Genomic DNA, 14,113 nt, shown 5'->3' on the forward strand with positions numbered 1-14,113 from the left:
TTCTCAATGTCTAACCTCTGAACTTCATTCATCTCAGAAACATCTGACCTTAGATCAAGGATCATAGATTCTCACATCTGTCCTCTGAGGGTCTATAGAGAAATGTGGCCAAGTCTTTTTTTTTTACCATCTGAGGTTAAACTTTGGGTGTAGAGAATTTACTCCAAGATGAAACAGAAGGAGCATTCCTTCACCTCTTCCACTCTTCATTCTTGTCTGTGACATCTACCCCCCACTTTTTCTCTTCGCTCTGTTTGCCTCTCGCTCTTTTTCGGCAGCTTTTGCTTTCTCTCTTGATTCATCACCTGCGTTGGCCGTCTAAAAGAGGGGAGAAAGCGATGCCTCAAATCTGAATGAGGTGACACCCACCTTGGCGTAGCTGACTTGGGGTCAGACGCAGTAGAATGAAATGCTGCGCTCATGTCAGTCCGCCTATATAACACATGGCAGAGGTGAGGCATGTGGCCACATCAATGTCTTCTTGATTACCACCCGTTATGTGTGGCTTTCTGGTTATATACCTGAATATAGTGGGATGTGTGCAGGTGCTTCCCTTACTGCTCCTCCATTATAACATGCAGATAGGAAAAAAAACTGTTTTATTTAAATTCACATTTGGTAGTTCTGTTAAGTACTGAAACAAGTCAAAGAAAGGTCAAAGTATTAATCAAGATTGTGTAGCACCGGCTTCCCAATTTCATTAGACATTCTAAAGAAATAAACCATTTCACCAGATTTTTTATGTACCATATTTTAGAGCAAACTGGAACTCATTATGAGGCTTGGAGTTTAAAGCCTACAGCTAAATAGCAGGCAGTAAGTGTTTCTAAGGAAACATATTTAATCTAACTAAAAGAAAGGTATGTCAACCCTGCCTGATTTATTTTGTTTTTGCATTTAAGTCATGCATACGTTTCAAATTATAAGACAAATCATCGTTTGAAGCAAAGATGACCAGATTAAATACAAAATGTAATTGTAATTTTATGTATTAAGGGAAAAAGCTATACATGGCATTAAATGAACATTTAAATTTACTTTCGTGTTTAATCGTAAATTAATCATAGATTACCACTTACCGCCTTATGTTTTAAAATGTGACCTCCTAGATTAGCCCTATCCAATCCTGATTTTTCACACACCTTATCTACCAAGTAGTCATTTTAACAGAATCTGTGTGACATGTTAAGTATAATGGTGAAGATTTTCAGTCGTGCAGGTCATAGTCATTTTTTTTTTTAAGTGTAAAAAAAATGATCTACTGGACTGGAAAACGTCCACTGGATTGTTTTTTTAACACTTTCTTTGGAATGGAAAGTAGTCTAAATGTATCAAAAAGCAACATATTACATCCTGATCTAAAGAAATTCAGAAAAAAGATCAGAATCAAAGCCTGCAAACTAATACAAAGTCATTTCTAACACCATGAGGCCCCAGGGAATAACTGTTCTACCCAGATGGAGAAAACATAGAACAGTAATGAACCTTTCCAGCAGTAGAAAGCCATCCAAAATTACTCCAGGAACACATAAATGACTCTTCCAGTAGGTGATAAAAGAATCAGGAACCAGCAATTGTCTGGCAGCAGATGTGATTAAACATTAAGGAAGGAAGTGTACAAAATTGGCTTCCATAGAACTCCTCCATCACTGACCGATGAGACAAAAACTTTTCAGAGGCTGGGTGTTCTGTCACATCTGACATAAAACCAACACAATGAAAAAATAACACTGGACATTCAAAAACTGTCAGGGGCAGTGTGATGAATTCAGGGGGATTTGCTGCTTCGGGACCTGGATGATTTGCTGTAGCTGACAGAACCATGTGTTCTGCTTTCTAGCAAAGGGAGAATGTTTGGTCATCACCATCCTATCCGATATGGTGATTTAATAGAAGATCAGACTTCAATCACATCCAGAGACTGTGCTGGGACTTTTAAACAAGCTGTTTATGCTGAGAAGGCCAACATAACACATTTATGCATAGAACAGTGGGTGACAATTCCTCCCCAGTAATAAAAAAATAACTGCTAGTTATTATAAAATCTAGATGGTTGTTTAAAAGGATGGCACAACTAGTTCTGACTCTTTCCCTCTGGGATGAGTTTAGGTTTGAGTAGCCTTTTACTCTACTAAATGAGGATTTTATTTGAAAGCTGGTTTAGGTATTTACTCTGATTATATTTTATGTCATCAAAACATTTAAATGTGACATGAAAAACTTGATAATGATTTGGAAGATCTTAGTGAATTATGTTTTAACAAATACGGAAAGATGTTCAGAACTTATCTCTTGCAGAAAACTTTGAGCTTGTTATAACAGAGTACAGTTTTAAAGGAAAGGTAATTTCTGCATAGTGTCAGAATCACAAATAGCACATTGTTTATGCAACACATAAACCTCTTCTCCTAAAGGAATAATACTAGAGATTGTGTGCCTTGTTTTCTCTTCTGCCTGACATTCAAAATAGAAACACATTTTGGGGGAAAAATACCAGAAACTGCACTACGCATCTCTTCTAGAATTCTTAATCACACTCTAAGGACTAAAGCTGCTATGAGCCAGATGGTAAAGAAACAAAAGGAACTTATAAGGAATGAAAGGAAACTAAAAGTACTCAACAGATAGGCAATCAGTGTAGAAATTGCACTAAATTGGCGAGGGATGCACCGGCATTTTACAGAATAAACCAGAGATTATCTTTCTCAGTTAACATATAATTCCAAGTGGAGCACTATTTCATTAGCTAGTACTGTGCTGGCTAATGAAAGATGGTAGATCTGATATTCACTACAGCATCAGTATATTTCTGTTGCACACGCAGGGCCTGCACTTCCTTTCAGCTGTATTCACAGATAAAAACAAAAAGCAATGATATAGTTGTTTGTAGCAGCACAGTTTGAAACTATACCATTTTGTGCTTGAACGGTTGTGCCTTTGTCTCCCGCATTCGATGCATCTACCCCCTCCGTACTTTCTTATCCATATCAAGCTATATATTGTCTGCCATGCCTTTACTATTGCTGTATTTACTCCACTTCCTTCAAAATAACCTTGGCATTGAAATAAACATATATTAGTAGAAAATCACTTTAGATCAAATCAACCACACCACGAGACATTAAAGCTATTGCATGTATAGCGGCATCTAATCGTCAAAATGCAGTGACATTTACCTACAGCTACGGCCACTTTTTATTTTTATTTTTTTACATTTAAAAAAAATTTGGAAAACAATTACTGCTTTCTTCGTAGGTTGCATAAAATCTTATCCTATTATTACTTTCTTCTGATTATCCAGTGCATTTTTGAGGAAGTACCCCCACCTGCCATTCCTTGTAAATGGTTATGCCCCTGACACAGCTCTCTTTAAATTTTTTCAAGCTTCTTTACATAAGGCCGTAGGCAGGAAAACACAGAATTTAAAATACCCCCTCCATCCCGGATCAGGCCGCAGCTCCATCACTCTAACATAAATGGTTTGGTGGCTCTCACCTGAAGAGCACGTCTCAAGGAACAGCTTAATTTTGGATCGCTGTCACTTGCAGAAGCCCTCTTTGCATATGACCACAGCTTGGAAACACTCTGATGGTGAAAAAAAAAAAAAAAGAGTACTTTCTGTCAAGGTTTTGTTCTCTATCTTTGCAAGTTGAAGTCACACCCCTAATTAAGAACGGAGCAACAGATATTAGTAAGAGGTTGCAATGTTTCAACCTATTCTCATTATGAGTGCGTATGAAATCGTACGAAAAGTTATGCACCGTAATTTCGTACGTTTTGGACGTTTTTTTCGTCGTATGCGCATGCGCATCTGACGCACAATTCACGAATATAGAATATAAATTACAATTAGCCCTAACCCTGACCCTAACCCTAAGATATAAAACAGCAAGCAACGTAGTTAGAGACATGAATAAGTGATGATTGCACTGTTTTTCCCAGTTTTCCGTCTGTCCGCGGAACTGCTTTTTTTTCTGTCTGCCAGTGCATGCGCACTGATGTGTTTTTTTGAGGAAAAACGTCCAAAACGTACGAAATAGTATGCATAATTTTTCGTACAATTTCATACGCATTGATAAGGAGAATATGTTGTATGTTTTGAATGGCGCTACCACAGCTGCATCAAGCAGGTGGTACTGTGGTGGAGGTGTATAAATAGACAACCCTGCTGAATAACCAAAAGTGCTCAAGAAAGATTTTGACCATAACACAAGCAGAGGTCCATAAATGGAATAAATACGACTGCAGCCTCTATGGAGAGCCAATATTGCCACGAATTCAACAAATTTAGGTAAAAAAAGTGGTACAAATATTTTTTTATCGTAAAAAAATCTATATTTTTTATTTAATCAACTATTAAATACACCCTACATATGGGGACTTACAGGTACAAATGGGGGCAATCAACTGGTCCCCTTATGGTAAAGTTCTGTCCTGTCAGTTAGGGTTAGGGTTAGGTATATGTTGGTAATACATAGGGTTAGGTGCAGGACAAGGGTTTGCCCTGTTTACAGTGGGTACAGAAAGTATTGAGACCCCTTTAAATTATTCACTCTTTGCTTCATTGCATCTGTTTATTATTTCTCATTAATCTACACTCAGCACCCCTTCTTGGCAAGAGAAAACAGAAATGCAGACATTATTGCAAATGTATTAAAAAAGAAAAACTAAAATATCAAATGGTCATAAGTATTCAGCCCCTTCATTCAGACATTCATCTTTATCTCATTCACTGTCGACTTCTTCTGATCCTCCTTAAGATGATTCTGCTCCTTCATTGGAGTCAGCTGTGTTTAATTGAAATTCATGAAAACAAAAGGAATGCAAATCACTACTTGGTATTAACTTGAAATAAACTTTAGGTTAGTACATTGGAGCATCCAAAACAATCTTTTATCAAAGTATAGAGTTTGATAGTGGTTGTAAACATCTAGTAGGTGGAGGATATAGGTGTCCCAGTGACCAGATTTTTGTTTTAGCAAGTAGAGACTTCACAGCAAGACCAGAATTAGATAGAAACGTGGAAAAAATAGGAAGTTCTGTCAGTGAAGATTACTGAATTTTTTTTCTGATTGTATCTATGGTTTTAACATTTCGTAATTTTAATATATGACCACTGTTTGGGCAAAACTTTTTAGCCCTAAAAGAGTGAATTACATTAATTATCATAATCTGTTGTTTTTTTTAGCATTTTAATGTTTAGATAATATCTTTACAGGCTGAAGAATTAATCCTTACCTTACTAACACACAGCCCTGTGGTGTTATTAATTCCAGAGAATTTAAACCTGTACATATTAAACCAATTTATATCCCTTTGTTCCTCCAACACACAAGTTTATTTTCTACTTTACCTCCCTGGTTTTCTTACACGCAACTGTGTTTGCCCAGGGAGCCCTGTTAAAAAAAGAAAGACAATGCAGAAGAGGCAGCTAAAATCTCTGCTCCCAGCTGGGCTTTCAGGGGCATTTACAGTTCATCACACTTACTTTAGTGTTATATCTAATTGCCATCATTTGCAGTGACCAGCCTAACTGTTGGGCTCGTTTAACATCTGTTTGACCACCTGAATACCCCCACCCCCCCTCTGATTCGACGTCTCAGCGGTTGCCTGAAAAGAACAGCCTCTTAGCAGGTAATAAAAAAAAAGACTGCACTTCTGCAGAGTGAAGCCATGCACTGTAGGATTCTGCAGAGGAGAATCTAAAGGGCAGTGAAATGTATTCAACTACTGAAAAGTCTATACTTTTGTTTCGTCTTTCTATAAATTATTTCAGGGACTTTAATTGTTGTGTTTGAGGGGTTTTTTTTGTTTAGTTTTTTAACCAAACGGGCTCCTTTAATTCTTCTTGTTAACCTGGGCAAAATTTTGTGGGATCTTTCGTGACTCTCTAGAAGAGTTGTTGCACTAGGAGAGATTTGATAAACAGGTCACCACTAGAATATGTGGTTTACTGGTGCTTTGTAAAGGGTTAAGCATCGAGAATAAATCAGAAATCCTTATAAACTTCCAGTCCTCCTGGAATTTTTCAATTCTTTGTTTTTTGATTTCTAGTTTAAATACCAAGTCTGAAAATAGAAACTGCCTTATATCAGCAAAGTAGAACCCACAGCAGAGTATGCACAATTGTCTGTTTGTGCTGGGACATTTAAAAGTGCTTGTTCCTTCTCTGCACGTGTGTGGTTTCATTTCCACAGGTGCACAGCCTCCCTTGTCCATTGAAAGCGTTTGAAAGTGTTACCCACCGAACAAAGCAGCCTGGCTACAAAAACGTGTCGGTCAAATAGCCCGATACTTTCTGTATCTCAAACGTTGGCTAGAAAGGGTCAAACATTTTACGCTGGTTAACTTGGCAATGCGTTACAACTCAATGTACGGGATTTCCTGACAAGTAACCAAACACAGGTGGGTTGCTTGGTCCAATGGGTAAAGCCTTCAAAGTGAAAAAAGTTGGCCTGAGCGCACAGAAACATGTCCACACGTGAGGAGGCGGGAGGCTGCGTGCATGTAAATATTAAAGCACGCGCGCGCAGAGAAGGAGCAAGCAATCGTGTGTGATATGTTGGGGTCCCGTCGTACCCTTTTTACACATGTAACATTTTAAACATGCGTGTGAGGATTAGTTAATGAGCATCTGTATGAAGTAAAGCTGCTCATAGGAGGGTTTAATGTGTGCTGAGGCTTTTGGCAGAATAATAACGCCGTACAAGCTTTGTTATATTTATTAGATTTATAGATGTCAAAAGCTTTGTTTCCTACTCACTCTTGGATTTCTTAAATCTTGTATTCTGGCATTGCCTTCTAACCCTAACATTTCTTCATTTTGTCAAATAGGTTCTGACAAGAGATTTTCTTTTATCTATGAGTCTGTAAATCAGCCCTGGTTGCTCTGGCAAGGTGATATTTAGATTAGCTTCGACAACCTAAGTACAAAATTAAGAAAAATAATGAAGTTCATTATGAAATTACAAGAATGCAGATTAAAGTAGATAGCACCCATTGTCCAAATTTTTTTTTCTTCATTAACTAAGGCTACGTTCACACTGCAGCCTGAAGTGACCTTAATCTGATTTTTTGGCCCAAATGCGACCTGTATCTGATCTTTTCCTGGCAGTCTGAACGACACAGATCTGATTTTTTCCAAAGCGACCCAGGCCTCTTGGTTATGTGGTCCTAAATCCGATAAGAATCTGATCTTTTCAAAGGCGACCTGTGTCTGAGCGGCCAGGTCGCATTTATCTTACCTTGACGCCATTAATACCCGACAAAGGTCATTTTTCTGGGTCTTGCTATAAAGAAGTGGCAAGTATTTATGTTTAACCATCTTAAAAAGATTATGTGTTTATGGCTGGGAAAGATCGCTAGATGCGTTCTGGCACTACCATTAATGTTTACTTCCGTAAACACAGAGCACGCTGGCTTGTGACGTCATTGCGTCCTCATGCGGGACACTTGCGTTGTATGACTGAAGTTCAACCAGGAGATCACATACAAGTCGCATATATTTGGAAATGTGAACGGCAACGCAAAAAAATCGAATTTCACAAAAAAAATCAGAATTGAGCATTAAGGCCTGCAGTGTAAACGTAGCCTAAGAAACTGAGTGTGGCAATAAACAAGAGAAAGAAAGGCAAAGAAGTGGAAATACTTTTTATACTCATGTCAAAAGCTGCTGTATGATGACGTCCAAGCTGGGGATAAAGTTTAGAAGTGGAAAAGAAGACACATAGCGCTACTCCTGTATTGATGATTTTGTTTTCCAATTCCTCAGGCACAAGTACTGTTTTTTTCCTTCATAAATTTTCTGAAAGTGCACGTCTACAAAAAATGACAGCTGCTTCAAGGATATGGCTCAAAGGCTTTGGCTTCTTTTACACACAGGAATAACAGTACAGTGTAAGTGGGCCTTTTCAGACACCTGTCGTGTAGGTAAACACACACAAACTCACACAACTCACATAGATACACATATATCAGAGTCACATGAGGTCTGGCTGCTGCGTTCCACTCGCATTGTTCCATTTGCCTTGATCGATATGAGGAGAGTGATCTGACACTGGTCCAGTGCCTGCTACTGACAAACAAGAGGCCCAGAGAATGTCAATACAGAGCTCTGCACTGAATTTTATTCCCACTTCCACTCTTGAACTCCCTGACTCTCAGTGTCTGCTAATCAAATCCACACACGTCTTTTTGAGCTTTTCCATAACAGCTTCTTCCTTGATGACATGGAGACACGCAAACATGCAAGGGCATAAATTATCGCGCTGATGCTTAGCAGGAGATCGCCCGTCTGTGCAGAGCTTAGTAGAGATATTTCCAGCCAGCGTAGTGATGCTGAGAGCGTAAACACCCTCAGTAAACACCCTGGTGATAATATGAACACAGAGATCTATCATGAGAGCGCCAAGCATGTTTTCACATTATTTTCGGTGAATCTTTGTTGCCAGGTGACGGCTTATGGATGCTTTGTTTAATTTTTTCAACCAGAATGGCATTAGTTTGCATTCCACTGCAGGTCTAACTGCAGCAGGAGAAGCTCCCTATTTAGACATGCCCTGTAATCTGTAATGGTCCACACTTTGCTACACTGTTTTCTAATGGGGTGAAAAGATGAAACTAATATTTGTGCTTCCACAGCAATATGCATGAGGAAAAAGCAAAAAAATAATAATAATAATAATAAAGCCAGGAAGATTTTGTGGACAGACTAATTAAAAAAGAATTCTGAACTAACTTTAAGTCTACCAAGAAAACTTATGGTTTTTAAGTATTTCATTGTATAAGAATATAAAAACATATAAATATATAAAGAGGGACATTTTTTCTTCCTTTATGTGAATTTATGTGAACTCCAAGCCCCAGCTAGAAATAAACACCGCCATCTAGTGTTGTTTATAGCTCTAAGATGAGCTGCTGCAAGAGAAGAGCCTGTGTCAGAAACGCCCTCAGTGATCTCACTCTGCTGCTTCTTTATCTGGTCCACTGCCAGACAAACAGATGCACATGAACAAAGCAGAAATTCAGCAGACAGACTCGTAGCATAGAACATAAAGATCAATGGCACTCTGGGACCACGGCCAGAAATGCTCAGTGATGGGACTAACGGCGTTGTTTTAGTAACGAGTAATCTAACTAATTACTTTGACTGTAACTATAACGCAGTTACCATTGCAGGCACCCCGTTACTGCGCGTTACTCAGGTCGCACAATGAACCTTTTTTCATGATAGGACTCGTGCGCAGCTGCGTGAAGCTGACACCCCACCCACGTCAAAAAACTCTGCAAATAGACTGAATGGTTAGTGCAACGTTAGTGCAGATTTGTGCAGAAAAAAATATTGTTTGTGCTACTTTTGTTTAAGAGATATTAAAGATTTATTTTAGGTCATCCAGAGGTGCGCGCCTTGTCCTGAGAGGGGAGGATGAGAATGGCTGATGAATAGTGAGATTCCGTCTGTCAGTTGAATAGGTGGGTGTTTCTGCTGGCGGGTGTTAACGTACAGCACACACAGAGAGATGGAGAGTGAGGATGACTCCAGCAGCAAAACAGCGTTTTCCACATGGAAATACCGGTGTTACGTAGAGCTGCGTTTCCCCATCACATAACGGTTTCCTCTGCATCTCCACACAGCGCAGGCGGCAAGAGTCACCGCGCAAGCGACAGGAAACGCGCATGCTCGCTAAATGCGCGCAACAGTCGCCCTGTGCTCGCGCCACAGGAGAACTATGGAGAGCGTGAACGATCAAATGAACCTGACAACAGCCAGAAATGATAGCCTATATGGAGAAAGGGAGAAATCTGGATGGATGGATGGATGGATGAATGGATGGATGGATGGATGGATGGATGGATGGATGGATGGATGGATGGATGGATGGATGGATGGATGGATACTCTGCCTTCTCAACTTACTGTTTTTTTTTATTTTAAACAATATTTGATGGCCTTTGTGGCAGGGATGGAGATCCATATTTTATGTCACACACAGAGTATACATTTAGATAGATAGATAGATAGATAGATAGATAGATAGATAGATAGATAGATAGATAGATAGATAGATAGATAGATAGATAGATAGATAGATAGATAGATAGATAGATAGATAGATAGATAGATAGATAGATAGATAGATAGATAGATAGATCGATAGATAGATAGATAGATAGATAGATAGATAGATAGATAGATAGATAGATAGATAGATAGATAGATAGATAGATAGATAGATAGATAGATAGATAGATAGATAGATAGATAGATAGATAGATAGATAGATGTTGCAGTATCTATAAAAACCCAAACACACAGGATTTCAGAATTAGACATCCCCAGTTATTAATTTCATATACTCACCGGATCTGAATGTCCTGTTATAAAACTTCACATGGCGTTCCCCCCTGATGTCATTTACGTTGAGTTGCAATAAATGCTAAACTCTCTGCAGGTTCTTGTCTTTGTCGTCCGCTCTATTCAGCTGGCTTTGGAAACACACGGCGAGAAGGTGGGGGCTGGGTGGTGAGGTTTACGGGGGCGAGAAACTCAAAAGTAACGCAATAGTTACTTTTACTAGTAACTAGTTACTTTTATTGTGGAGTAACTCAGTTAGTAACTCAGTTACTTTTTGGGAGAAGTAACTAGTAACTATAACTAATTACTTTTTCAAAGTAACGTGCCCAACACTGGAAATGCTTGTTTCCTCCCAGCGAGCCAGCTCTTACAACCTGTGACACTTGACTCGTGTTTAACAGCGGGGCTCAGAACCAGGTTAGGTGGCGTTTTCTTATTAGACGGCAGGATTCCTCACAATGCAAACACTCTCAACCGGCTTTGAGGCGTCAGTCAGCTTCCAGTAAATCCCCTCTTGTCCCTCCCGCCATTCATCCTCTCATCCAGAAACATGGATTTTCTATGTTATTTTTTATGCAGTAAGTTTAAGCTTCTGCAGCAGAGATCCCTGATAGAGAGACGGACAGCAATGGGAAAAAAATACCCACAACACAGAAACTGCTGAGGCATTTTCTGCTGCTTGTGAGGATAATGATGTGGTCTTTGTCGCAGAGAAGGGGCAGAGAAGGTGGAAACTGAGCTGAGAAAACATGTCCATAGTTTATTACTGCCTTCGGGTGCAGCAAATCTGAGGCACCGGAGATGGATCTTCACATTCTGGCCCAAAGAAATAAAATCCAATGGGGAGGAAAAAAACAGCACTAATAGCTGAGTTGATATGAGAGTACATTTTAGGAAAAGAATAGTTTCCGCTCCCGAAACACATAAGCAGCTGTCTAATACTGCCTGTGCTTTCCTTGACAAAAATCCTCTGCGAAAACACAGTTCTGGCAAGACTAATAAACACACAGGAGCAGCCAGATTGTGGTCTAACATCTTATGCTTTTAGGTTTCTTGGGCTATACTTATACCTTTCAGTTTCTATACATTTCCAAGGTGCTGTGCACTATACCAACATGGTAGGCGTAAACATGATTAGCTGTGTTAAGGAAAAAATAAAAGAAAATGTTTCCAGTTTGATGAGGGCCAAAGATATTTTAATTTACATAAAATAAACTAATAGTTTTGCCAGATAAGCAAGTTAATTATCTGGGCTTAAATTGGTATTGTTCAGATTCATCAGTGATTGGAGTGTCTTGGAAACTAGCACTTTCCGGCAGGCAGTGTGAACCAGGGGCCAACCATGTCCCTCGCAAACTGCTTCACATCAAGGGAAACCCCCAACCAGCCCAGCTCTACAATCAACAACCGACAAATACAAATGTTGCTCATTCCACTTCGAACACCCTCATAACATATTAGCCCTTGCTTAGGTTGTGCTCGTAAACGTTGTTTCTCCTTGTTGATTTATGTTTGAGTGGTTTGTAGAAAGTCTGGTAAGACCATTTCGTTTAATACAACATGCCTGGTTTGTTGCTCAATGTAAATATTGCTGCAGCTTTGCCTTCTAAAAATATGATTCTGTACTGTTCCCGAGCTAATACAATCTACCACTGATTTTTTTCAGCCATATCATTCCTTGAAGGGCAATATACTAGCAGAAACAGTATGTTTCACCTGCTAAATAACTCATCTCAACATAACATTTGCTTAAGAGAAGCAACTCATGCTTGTCAACTCCCTGACCGATTCACCTGAGGTGAATTAATCAGAGCAGAGATCTGGGGCCAGTTTGGCTGAATCCCAAAGCGAGTGAAACGGCGAAATGTAAGTTTTGTTGGTTTGTTGCATCTTCATCACAATGACAGAAGATAACAAGTTAGGAAAAAGAAAAAGATGTTATTATTCTCTAAATAGAAGGTCCTCTTTTAAATGGTTTTGTTTGATTGGATATATTCTTTTTTTTTTTTTTTATGCTAAATGTTTGATGTTTTGTTCCACTGGGCCATATAGCTACAGTAACCCACATGCAGCATCACTCTGGTGCCATAGGAATGACTGCTTTCCCTTTCCATTGGAGGTAAGAGGCCGTCCCATTCACATTTATACCCACAACGTACAATCCAGGCACCTTCCACAGCTGTGAGTGTGACTTTATTGCAAGTGACACTTAATGGTAAAGGGTTAGTGGTTGGGGGGGAGGGTGGATTTGGGATTCAGTCTACGTTTGCTCCCAAGTGGTCAAAGTGCACTTGGTTTTTATTATAATGGAATTCCTTTATCCACATATTGTCTATTGTCATTTTGAGTTTTTGGCATCAATAATGCATTCTGTGTCTACTACATCTATATTAGATCATGCAAATTATCTAATATGTAGATGTGGATGATTGCTCACAAATTGTGTAGAATTATGTGATTGTGTAATGCACAACAGGAGGCTGCGGCAACAATATTGTCTGCATTTTCCACCTGCAAATGTGTCTGTTAGCCAGCTGTGCTAAAAGAAGGGGGTGGAAAGCAGATCTCTCCATCAGTAGTAACAATGCTGCAATGCATGAGCACATAACAAATGTATATATGATAATGTTAAGGCCTGCATATCTGTGCAAGGCTAAAACAGTGAGGTAAAAATGACATTGAACGTATTGATTGATTAATTAGCAGCTAAAATGTGCTGCAGAGGTTGTTTAAACCACAATGTGGCAAATAGAGGTGTCTCTTTTTTACATTTAGTTGTTATGAACCCATTTAGCAAGGATCTTAACCGTCTTTACATTATCTAAAATAAATACATTAATACAATGTTATGTGAAGGTTGTGAAAAAACAAAAAACCTTGTTCTTGCAAAGTGGGCTAAGAAGCTTCTGGAAGGAAAGTGATGAAGACTAAGGAATAAAAAGACTGAAAAATGGGTGCCGATTGCAGGTTTGTGGCGGGGCAGGAAAAGATGTGAAAGAGATGAGATTCCTTCTTATCTTTCACTGCAGTTACACTTTACTGATTTTTATCTCGGCTGGCAGAGAGGCATGTGAGTCTAGCGTCGCCTAGCTTCTAACTGGTTATCTATTTGTCAACATTTCTTACAATTTCCCCCTTTCTAAGCCCAAGGGATGTCTGAGAATATTGACTTCCACTCCTACAGAATGTAACGACAGAATCCGATTTGAGGTCAGAGCCTCTTTTGCTACCAGGCACACTTACATACCTCCCAGTGAATACTGGGGCTCTAAATCAGTTCAGTATTTAAAGATCGATTTCACCCAAAACAATAGCGTGTCAGTTTCCAGGCATTTCATGTGTACCTTGCAGAGAACAGCCAATGATTGAAGAGGAATCCTGGAAGCAGCTGGCGGCGGGAGGCTAGAAGCTCAGGCGGGTGGGAGCCCAGCTCACCTCTAATTTTTTGCTCATAACTTATTAACCAAAGTGTCATTTGTCTGTCGTACCCAAGACCATATAGCCAATTTGAAACAAGAGATTGAACAAGTTGAAAGGCTTAACCCAATTTAAAAACTATCAGTTACATAAGTGGCAGGAGCCAGAGCCCATAAATTAGATTATAAATGGAGAACTTAAATGAATAGTGGTTGGGAGGTGGAGGCCTGTCTGCGGATAGACCTGAATAAACTTTGATTTTTATTCTGATGCTAGGAGCAAATTGTGGAGGAAAAAAATGGCACCATAAATCATGTCAATGTCCCAGCAGTAAGAAGTCATT

Source organism: Cyprinodon tularosa, unplaced genomic scaffold (assembly GCF_016077235.1).
Source record: "Cyprinodon tularosa strain WSP-4 unplaced genomic scaffold, ASM1607723v1 ctg136, whole genome shotgun sequence".
In the NCBI taxonomy this organism is placed as follows: domain Eukaryota; kingdom Metazoa; phylum Chordata; class Actinopteri; order Cyprinodontiformes; family Cyprinodontidae; genus Cyprinodon; species Cyprinodon tularosa.